The sequence below is a fragment of the Alligator sinensis genome, unplaced genomic scaffold (genome assembly GCF_000455745.1).
Source record: "Alligator sinensis unplaced genomic scaffold, ASM45574v1 scaffold400_1, whole genome shotgun sequence".
NCBI lineage: Eukaryota > Metazoa > Chordata > Crocodylia > Alligatoridae > Alligator > Alligator sinensis.
In genome coordinates this window covers 3,343,602-3,353,373 of record NW_005841897.1, presented here as the reverse complement: position 1 = coordinate 3,353,373, position 9,772 = coordinate 3,343,602, and the positions used below count along the sequence as shown (strand labels likewise).

At 47.4% G+C, this 9,772-nt stretch overlaps 1 pseudogene; it reads right to left on the bottom strand.

Moving 5' to 3' along the window:
• Positions 1-1,119: 1,119 nt before the first annotated feature.
• On the bottom strand, positions 1,120-2,665 carry LOC102369534 (annotated as a pseudogene).
• Positions 2,666-9,772: the final 7,107 nt, after the last annotated feature.

Below are 9,772 nucleotides of genomic sequence, written 5' to 3'. Positions count from 1 at the left end.
GGAAAAGCTAGAGCATGTGGACCCTTTTCACTCTGTAAAGGGCCCGTTCCCTTAGCCCTACGAGGGAGGAGACTACACGGTACAGAGTTCTCTCTCCTTCTGCCTGGTCAGTCGGTGCCCCCACACTTCTTAAATCCTGGACCTGTTGCTTTCACTGACCCAGCCCTGGGTGTGAGCCTCTGCTCTTCCTTTCATACTAGTCTGCAGATTTGTTTTGATCCCAAGACCTTTTAGGTTCGGCTGCACTGTGGGGAACCCCAGAGAGACGCTATTCGTGCTGGTCTCCCAGTTTGAGTACTGCAGCCTGGGGATGTGTAGGAAGGACCAGTCTGAAAGGACTGATGTTACCCCAGGCTAACTCAGACTCCTGCCTAGAAACCACAGTGATGAGCATGTTGTACCTTGTTGTACCTCATCTGTGGTAGCCCAGCCAGCTTGTGAATCAACATGGTATAAACAGGAGGAGAGTCTTAGCCACAGGGCGGTCAACTGAAAGGAATATATTTAAGGCCAGATTATCAGCATGCCCGTCCACAGATTTGGGGGAGATTTCAGAAGAGACTGAATACTGTGCTCCTCCAAAAAGCAACAATAAATCTGGCCGCTTATTTTTAGTGCCTATCTAGAAGCTAAACTCATGGAAATCCAGCCCCAATTACAGATGCTGAGTGCATTCAGAAAGCCTGGCACCAAGGTATGTGAGGGAAGGTGAATCAATGCAGTATGCTCTGCTAATCACAGCAAACACGGTCACTCTCCTCTCCTCTCCCACTCCTTTTATTGCTTTCATTTAAATGTGTTTATAGTTTTATTCCAGTGGATCAAATGCCTTTTAATGGTGACTGTTCTCTCTATGCTTTGATATGAAGAGTGCTGTTCTGTTTGTAGCAGCCCACTGCTTGGTAAAACTTTAGTGGCTAAATTACCAGGAAAATCATAAAAGCAAATTTACCAATTGCTGTGAAGGGAGGAGGGAGTCACAAAGCACTAGGAAGCACCAGGTAAAGATACAGCAAATGCAGTGATAAGCGGCCCAGCCGTAAAATACTCGCATCTGATATTGCAGTTCTCCAAACATGGAAATAAAACACACGCACACTTTAGCATGACTTTGTGATGTGGCTTTTTATTGGATATGATGGTTAAAAAAAACAGAAGGCGCATCAACTGCCCTACCGGTTACTCTATTCTCCTACCTAGAAGTGCAAAAATCAGAACTACTTTGGACACTGTTGTTTTGTTGTAAACAAAGCTTGCACAAGAGAGCGTGTGTGCAGATGCTTGGGGTTAGGTGAGCACAGGATCCAAACAGAAACCCAGAGGGCTGGAACCAGTGGGAAGCCCTGCAGTGCCCAGTGCACGCTTCTACTTTCCAATACATGCTGCAGAAGTTTGTTCCCCCTCCTATCATGCAAGGCATCTCACACTCTTGCCCTGAAAGCTTGCAGGCTTCACAAATGCCATGAGCTTTCTCCCAGAGTTTCTAGCTTGCTTTCTCTCAGTGCGCACACTGTCCAGGCTAGCTCTGTTCCTGTGTATAGCACCGCGGAAACAGACTGCAGCATGTCCTGCACGCTTTCTGCCTCTGGAGACTGAAAGCCCCCCTTGGGTCGCCATCCAGGCCAGCGTCCTTCTCTAGCCCCTCCCTCATTCTGATCTACAAACTGAACATTTTAGCAGGCTGGGCAGGGATCAGGAGGGGGAAGGGTGTCACTATCACGCATGCAGCCTCATCTCTCCACCCAGCCCACCTGAGTTCCCACACAGTCCTCTTGCTGCCAGTGCTCCCCGGCCTGGCCCGGCCCAGCCCAGCTCAGCAGACGGTGCAGCTGTTGGTTTTGTTCATGGGTGGCCTCAGCGAGTTGTCCTGGGGGAAGGTCTCCCTCCGCCTGCGCAGTGCTGGGCTGAGCCGGCTGGGCAGGTTGACTTGCTGCAGGAGCTCCCTGAAGACCTCCACCACATTGTTGTTCTCCTTGGCCGATGCCTCCAGGAAGCGGCTGTTCCAGTCTAGCTCCACGAGAGAAAGGACATCCTCAGCCAGCACCTGCCTCCCCCCACCAAGCTCTGCCTTGTTGCCCACCACCACGATGGGGGGAAACTTGTCTTCCTTCACCTCCAGAATCTCCTCCCGCAGGCTTTTGATGCTCTCAAAAGACTCGGCATTGTCCACCGCATAGACCAGAGCGAAGGCATCACTGTTCTGGATGGAGAGCTTGCGCATGGCTGGGAAGGAGTAGCTCCCACTGGTGTCCAGGATTTCCACCTTGACAGTGGCCCCGCTCACCTCATACTCCCTGCTGTGCATCTCCTCCACGGTCCGTCGGTGCTTGGGCTCGAAGGTATCCATCAGGAACCGGCGGATCAGTGCTGTCTTGCCCACTCCTGCCGCACCCAGGAAGACCAGGCGCACGTGGTTCTTCTCCTTCACTGCCAAGGACATGGCTGCACTCTGGGACTCCGGGGGCTTTGTGGGAGGAAAGCTGCACGGTGCACACCTCCACTGGAGCTGAAGCTGCGCTTGCTTTTGGCTTGTTGCTGGGCTCCCTCTTGTGCAGCTCAGTGCCTGGTGCCTCTCCTGCTTTGCACGCAGCTGGCTTTGTACACCCTTCAAAGTGCGTTGCCACTCTTGAGACTCCTGCAAACTTCTCCCAGCTAGATGGCTGCTACCTCCACAGCCCTTCTCACCATTTATTCATACCCTCCTTTTCCATGTGTCACAGGCTTGTCCAATCTCTGCAACCGAGAATGTAATGAGGGAGAGGGGGGAGAGAGGTGCTCTGGGCCAATCCACTGAGGTCTGTCCTTGAAAGCCATCCCCAGCCCTGCCTGGAGAAGCTCAGGAAGTGCAATCACGCTTTGCTCTCTCACTGCTGCTGGTAGCTCTGGGGAGCTGACTGCCTCTCAGCCTCACTGCATGAGCAGTCCTGTCCTTTCAGCCTCCTCGGAGATTAGCTCGCATTTGCTGGCACCAGCGTGCTGAGACTCGCTGAGGGCAGAGTTCTGAGCTGCCGGTGCTCTTCTCTCCTGCTGCAGGGTGCAGAGTCTGTACACACAGACCAGGGGTTGAGTTGAACTGATCTGCAGCATCCCTCTGACTTTGTGCTCTGTAGCTCGTGGGCAAATGCTGCATTGCAAGTTTTGGAAAACGATTAAATGTGGGATCTCTCCATTGCAGCCTCCAAATTGTATTATACAAAGAGGGAACAAGTTAGCTGTTGCTGCTAGCCCCCAAAAGCCACCAGGCTCTGAGGCACCCTATGCATGAGTGTGGCTGGAGTCACCACCTGGATCCCTCTGCATCCAGCATGAGTTTGGCCCAGAGCTGGCTTGAACTGGGATGAGCACTCTTCCATTCTCGATTGGGGTGCATAGGTCTTGCAAAATCCCTGATCCAGCATGCGAATCTTGCCAGATCCAAGTACAGTTTTGTATCTCGGTCGCCAAAAATCTAAGATGGTCAGTGATGTGGAGCGGCTGCCATTTCAAGAGTGCCTGAAAAGGCTAGGATTCCTCAGCTTGGAAGTCTGTCAAATCATGAGGGGTGTGAATAAAACGAATAAGGAAGCTGTTATTCACCAGCTCCCAGAATACAAGACCTAAGAGACCCCTGCTGAAATCAACAGGAGGGGGATCTCAACCAAACAAAGGAAATTCTTTGTAACTCAGCACACAGTTAACTGGTGGAACTCATTGCCACAGGAGGCTGCAGAGGCAGATAGTATAACCCAGGTACTAACCAGTATCCCAGGTTCAAAAAGGGATTTGACAAATATATGGAAGACAGGTTCTTGGGGAGTTATTAAACAGTCAATAGGGGTCCTGTAACATCCCTAAACCAATGATAGTTGATGGGGGGAAAGTATGACAGAGGGTGGGTCACACAAAATGCACCCTGTACATATTCTCTCACTCTAAAGCATCTACTACTTGCCCTGTCAGAGACAGGATACTGGACTAACTGGACTATTGTTATGACTCGCTGGCTGCGTCCCCACAAGCAGGAGCATGCAGTTGCCACAAGGAAAAAAGCAGAGGCATAAATTCATGCTGCTGCTTTTTGCCCTGGCGCATACCCCTGCACATGGGATTAGTGCAGGGAAAAATGCTCCGGGTGGGATAGGGGAGGCCGAGCATCTGGGCTGGCTCCAGCCATCTTACCTGGAGTCCTGAGGGCCTCCCAGGGCTCCAGCAACAGCGATTTGGGTGCACAGAGCCTGGCCCGGCAGGCTTTAGTTTCAGGTGGCACGCGCTGCTGCCACATGCGCTGCCCTGCTTTTTTTCTCTGTGCATTTTTTTTAATACCAGGATTTCCTGGTATCTAAATTTGGCCCAGAGCTGCAAATATGCAGCACGGAGAACCAAATCACTTGCACAGGGTGCATTTTGCAGTGCATCAAAAGCTTACTGCAGAGTGCATGTGCATGCTCATGTGGATTCACCCACTAACAGTACACATTTATGTTTTTATGGAACAGGCAGAAATCAAGTGCAGGGTTTCCTGCTGGTCAAAGAATCCTGGGCCCCTGAGGCATTTTTGTACATGAATGTGGCAAAAAAAAGAGATTGTCAGGATCTGGCTCAGACCCCAAACCAAACAATTTAAACAAAGTGATGAAGCACACCAGTATCACTGGAAAGCTCAAGGCACTTGGACACTGCATTGTTTCCAACAGGAACAATGCACAGTGTAAGCACCAGGAGCCAACTACTGATGGAAAAAATGAACAGTTCTTAGTGCAGCTACAGATGCAGACCCTGTTGCCAACTGGTGTAAAAGTATTGCAAATGAACATATCTGACACCTGGATCATGCAGAGCCCAGTTAGTTTGCTTGGCTTTTTCTATAGTGGTGATTCCTAACCAGGGTCCATGGCACTCTGGGTTGCCTCGAGATACTTTCAAGGGTACTATGTGGTGCCATGCAGTGTTAGCACTGTTAGGTGTACAAATATGATTCACAAGATAAATCCAGCGATTTCAAATAGCAATTCATAGTGTTAAAAACAGTCTGACCTGTTTTGATTTTTCTGAGTTCTTTGCATCAGAAAAAAATCTATTATTTTTCTGTAATCAAAAAATGAGTAAAAACTAAAAGCTGGCATTTTTTAAGGGGGCCCTTAAGTCTAAAAAGGTTGAGAACCACTCCCCTAATTTAGACCCCTGAATTCTTGCACAAATTCTCTGTTTAAAAACTGCTTGAATCCAGACCCTGGTGCATCCTTGGTAAAGGAACCTTGAAAAGACACGGACATATAGCCAGGGCTGCATGCAGAATCCTGCCACGTTTTGTTTGGGGGCTCCGTATTGTTTGGGGGAGTAAGCGAGTCTGATGTGTACTTTTCAGTAGAACTAAAGCATCTGCACTTCTATCCAGTAGACGCTTCTGGCTTAAGGTGAAAACAAGTAACTTCAGTAGGATTTAGGCACTAAATATATGTCTTTGCAATGGTGCTGTTGTCAGTTTGTAATAGTCTGGATTGCTTTTATAGGCTAAATACAGACAGTCAAAAAGCCTGAGGCTGAATCAATTCAGTCTTTGCAGGTTGCTTTAACCTGCACAGATTAAATTGAAACAGAACTGAACAGACACCTTTGATTCAGGAAATGCAGTCGAATGCCTGCAGTGGCTCAGACCATAAGCTGGGGGGGTGCTAGAGCAGGCTCTCTGGCTATGTGTTCACTTCCTCTTCCTGCTGCCCCTGAGGTCTTTGGGACTTGCAGTCCAGAATTAAAGCAGCAGGACTCTGCAGGGTTGCTTATCACTTCCTCTTTCTGCTTCCAGGTGCCTCTGGGATTTGTAGTCCACAGTTGTAGCCAGCAGTAAGTTTGAGCAGGGGAAAGGGTGTTTAACCCCACTCCCTGGCCCCAGGCCCCAGCCAGGGTTTGCTTGGTGGGGGTGGTACCTCCACTGTAGACTGGGCTGCATCGCCAGCCAGCCTTGGCCCCCACACACCCTTGTCAGCCAGCCCTCACTGCTCTAGCAAGGAAGCAGGGGGCAAGGCCAGCCCTGCTCTCTGGAGCAGACAGCACAGCCCAGCCCAGCCCAACCCAGGTCTGCAAAGCATTCTGGGATGCTGGGGGACTCTGATTTAACTTGAACGGGGAAGGGGTCTGGGGCAGAAGTCTCATCAGCTGGTTTGATCTAAATCAGCTAAGTCTGATACTACATTCAACCAGGTTTATCTTAAACCAGTTTCAGCCATTTTGAAACTGAATTATGTGCACTGAGCTTCTGTTCTGTTACAGATTTAAACTAGTTTCTGATCACTTAAACTGGTTTATGTGTAACTTCTGTTCCTAGCCATAGAGTTCTGGGAGCTGCTACACACGCACGTTTGGACTGTAGAGCTTGAGGGTGCGAGCAACACGGGTGCACATATCTGGAGACCGACTCTGGGTTTTCACGTCTGTTCCTTTTTTTTTTGGTCTAGTAGAAGGGTTTTACTTATAATATAGGGGCTTATGCACAAGGATTATTTAGTTACACATGTATCCATCATCTTCTTCTGCCTTTTTGGGCCATGTTCAATGCTCCCAATGGCAGAGGTGGGGTTTTTTGTTTGTTTGTTTTTTCAGTGTAGAGTACACACTATTTCTCTTCCCTGATTGGGTGAGCATAGCATGTAGAACTGGCTTCCATTTCTAAGTCCAAAGTGGTACTTTCTGCTCCTTCTCCTTCACCATTCAGCGTTGCCCTTTCCTGCTAGTGAATCCCTCTGCTGAATTGTGCACAGAAGCCAGCATGTCAGACCAATCTAATCAGACCAATCTAGGGTGCAAATACAACATGAGTTCATTTAAAAGTTCAGACAAGATTTGTTCTGAGCTTTCATTTTAAGAATTTGCCTGGCTCTCATTTGGATGCAGACACTTGCCATACCAGAGCACCGGTGGTGAGATTTAATTATGAATGATCTTATTCCCCTCTGATTTACCCAACTATCAAAGCTGTTTTAACTCAGGGTGTCCAGCCATCCTAATTTTCCAATTAAGTTTATATTTTAAAAGTATTAGCAACTCTCCATAGAACATGATCCTGTTACGAGGAGAGCACAGAGATCTCATCAAAGGAAATGGGGTCTGTCCTTGTCCCTGCTGGGTCTGCTCTCTGAGGGGAGGGGAGCTGGTTTCTGCAGTGGGGGGTTCCTTTGCTAGAAGCATCTGATTGCCCAAGATCCAAGCAGCTTCCTACCATCTACTAGAGCTAGTCAAAAATTTTCCATCATGGTGAATTCTTTCTAAGGACAGCCTCTTGCTCTAAATGATTTTTCTTTTTTTGACAAATGGGAATGAAAGTGCATTTGTTTTGCAAAGAACCCAAATGCTGGTCAGGTTTCATTTGATCTTCTCTCTCTTCTGTCTCCCCCGTCCTCTCTCTCTGAGGAGGATTGAACTACAGCTAACCAAGACCGCTTTGCCCCTGGACAAGAGATCTCATACCGGGGTTAGCATGCTCTCACCAATGCATTTTATCCTCTCGCCTTTTGGCTAATTCACCTTAACTTTCCCCAGTGCCTCTATGCATGCTTTACTGGGTGCGCCTCACAGAGTTAATGACAGCATGGGGAGATCCATGCCGGCAGTGCTCTTCCTGGCAAGTCCTGAGTATTCGAAGCGCAGGTTCTTGGCACTAAGCACCCGGGAGCAGATCAGAGCAGAACTTTGTACGTGGGACGCAGGTCACCCCAGGTGGAGTTGGTTTGTGGAGCAGGAGTGTGTGTGGGTGCATGAGAGGAAGGGGCTGGCCGGGCTCATTGTGTTGGGCTCAGGAAGTGGAGTGTCTGAATCTATTAATTGTTTTTTTTTTAAAAAGATTGATTCCTGGGACAAGTTGTAACAAGCTAACAGCTGCAGAAAAAGCATTATCTTTTTTATGTCCCGTTGCCCCTCCACCTTTGTGCATTGTCAAGGGAAATGCCCTCCAGGTCATATTAGACAGTGGTGGTGGGCTTGAAGCGTACTCCTTTATGTGCACACATGCTGTCTGCTCTGACCATCTGTCTCTAGGTTCTTCTTACCTTCCCTGGTAGCACCGAGTGCCTTTTCTTCCATGAATCACCTTGTTATCTTAGATCTTAAATGCTGGAGGTTTCAGGTAAGAGAGGAACAGTGAAAAAAACCCTTGGTCATACCCAGTTTCCTCTCCCTTTCAGCATCCACTCTCTGCCACGGTGTGACACAGGTTACTTGGCAAGATGGACCTGTGGTCTGACCCAATAAATGGCAATTCTTATGTCCTTGTCTTACCAGCTCCAGAATTTGTCTGTCCTCCCAACACAGACAGAAAAGAACAGCTACTAAATTCTTGTTTGAAAGCTGCATATAAAATATTCTTGCTCAGATTTGGGGAAAATAAGACTACTTACAGCCTTGAACTGTTGAGAAAAACTTTATCGTGGGTTTTTTTTTTAATCTATTAGATTTATATGCCACCTTCTCCAAAACAGGCTTACAAAATAAAACAAAATAACTTATAAAAACAGATAAAATATTAAAATGAGGTGGTATATCACAACACAAGCTCCCTGAACAATACCCCAAAACATACAAAGTCTGTTTCACCCTGCCTCACTCATTATATTTCTCACTTTTTTTTAAGAGAGAAGATCAAATATTCTTTTAGAATTTCTCCTGGTTGGATGGAGGATATAATGATCTGTGTCTCAGGCACAAAATGATACTTTGTGTGCTGGGTTAGGGTCTATAGTAAACTGCAATTCCTGCACACTTAAGAAGATCACAGCTCCTTATTGGAAACATGCTGTTTTATAAAAACTCTATGCATTTCCATAACATCTTCTATTCAAGGAGCCCCGAGTTCATTTAACCTCACAGCACTCAGTGGGGTGGTTACGCTGAGGCCTCTCTTATGGGTGAAGAGACATAGGACAGTTAAATGATTTGCCTGAGGTCAAACACGGGGTCTGTGGTAGAGAGGTTTCATATCTGGATTCCAGGTTGGGTATCAGACCTACAATATCCTTCCTCTCTAAGCAGCCTGACTTTGGAGGAGGTGTTAGTGGATATACCTGTTGGGAAAATTGTACCTGACTTGTAATTCTTCCATATAGGAATGAACATGGTAGGCTCCTGTTGGTGGAGGAAACCTCATAAAACTACAACTCAGCTTATTCCATGCTGATCCAGATGGCTGGCTGTGCACTGGGGTGAGGGTGTAGAGGGTCCTTCTGGAAGGGGGGTGGACAAGATGATGTGGGGAGGAGGGCTGTTAGAGTAACAAATATTCTTCATTGTGCGTATATGGTAACATGGTAATGCTATTGCAGTCTTTGGTATCTTGAATCTTTTCTATAGAGCACTCCAGTACTTATTTTTGAATAAGGCATCCTTAACTCTACTGAATATCATACACCTGTAACTTGCACTGATTGTGTTTGTTGATGCTGTCATGAACTGAAATGAGGAAACGTGTTACATATGAAAATCTCTCCAGCTCCACTGCAGCAACACGCACGCATGCACACACACACACACACACACACACACACACAAGCTAGATATCCTCCAATGATTTTGCACATCAATTGTCTCCTTTTAGTTCCTGCATCAGCGCTGCCATGGTTACTGAAAGCCTGAAAGGTTTTAAATCTCCCTCAAAGCGATGGAGGGCTTCAGAGGTAATCTTATTAAGATGTGAGCAATGAAAATTTCCAAAGGCATTTTCTGCTAATATCTTATTCCATCTTAGCTTGCAATCAGAAACAGAACAAAAGGCAAAAACTATGGGTTTGTGAGGAATGAAACCTGAGAA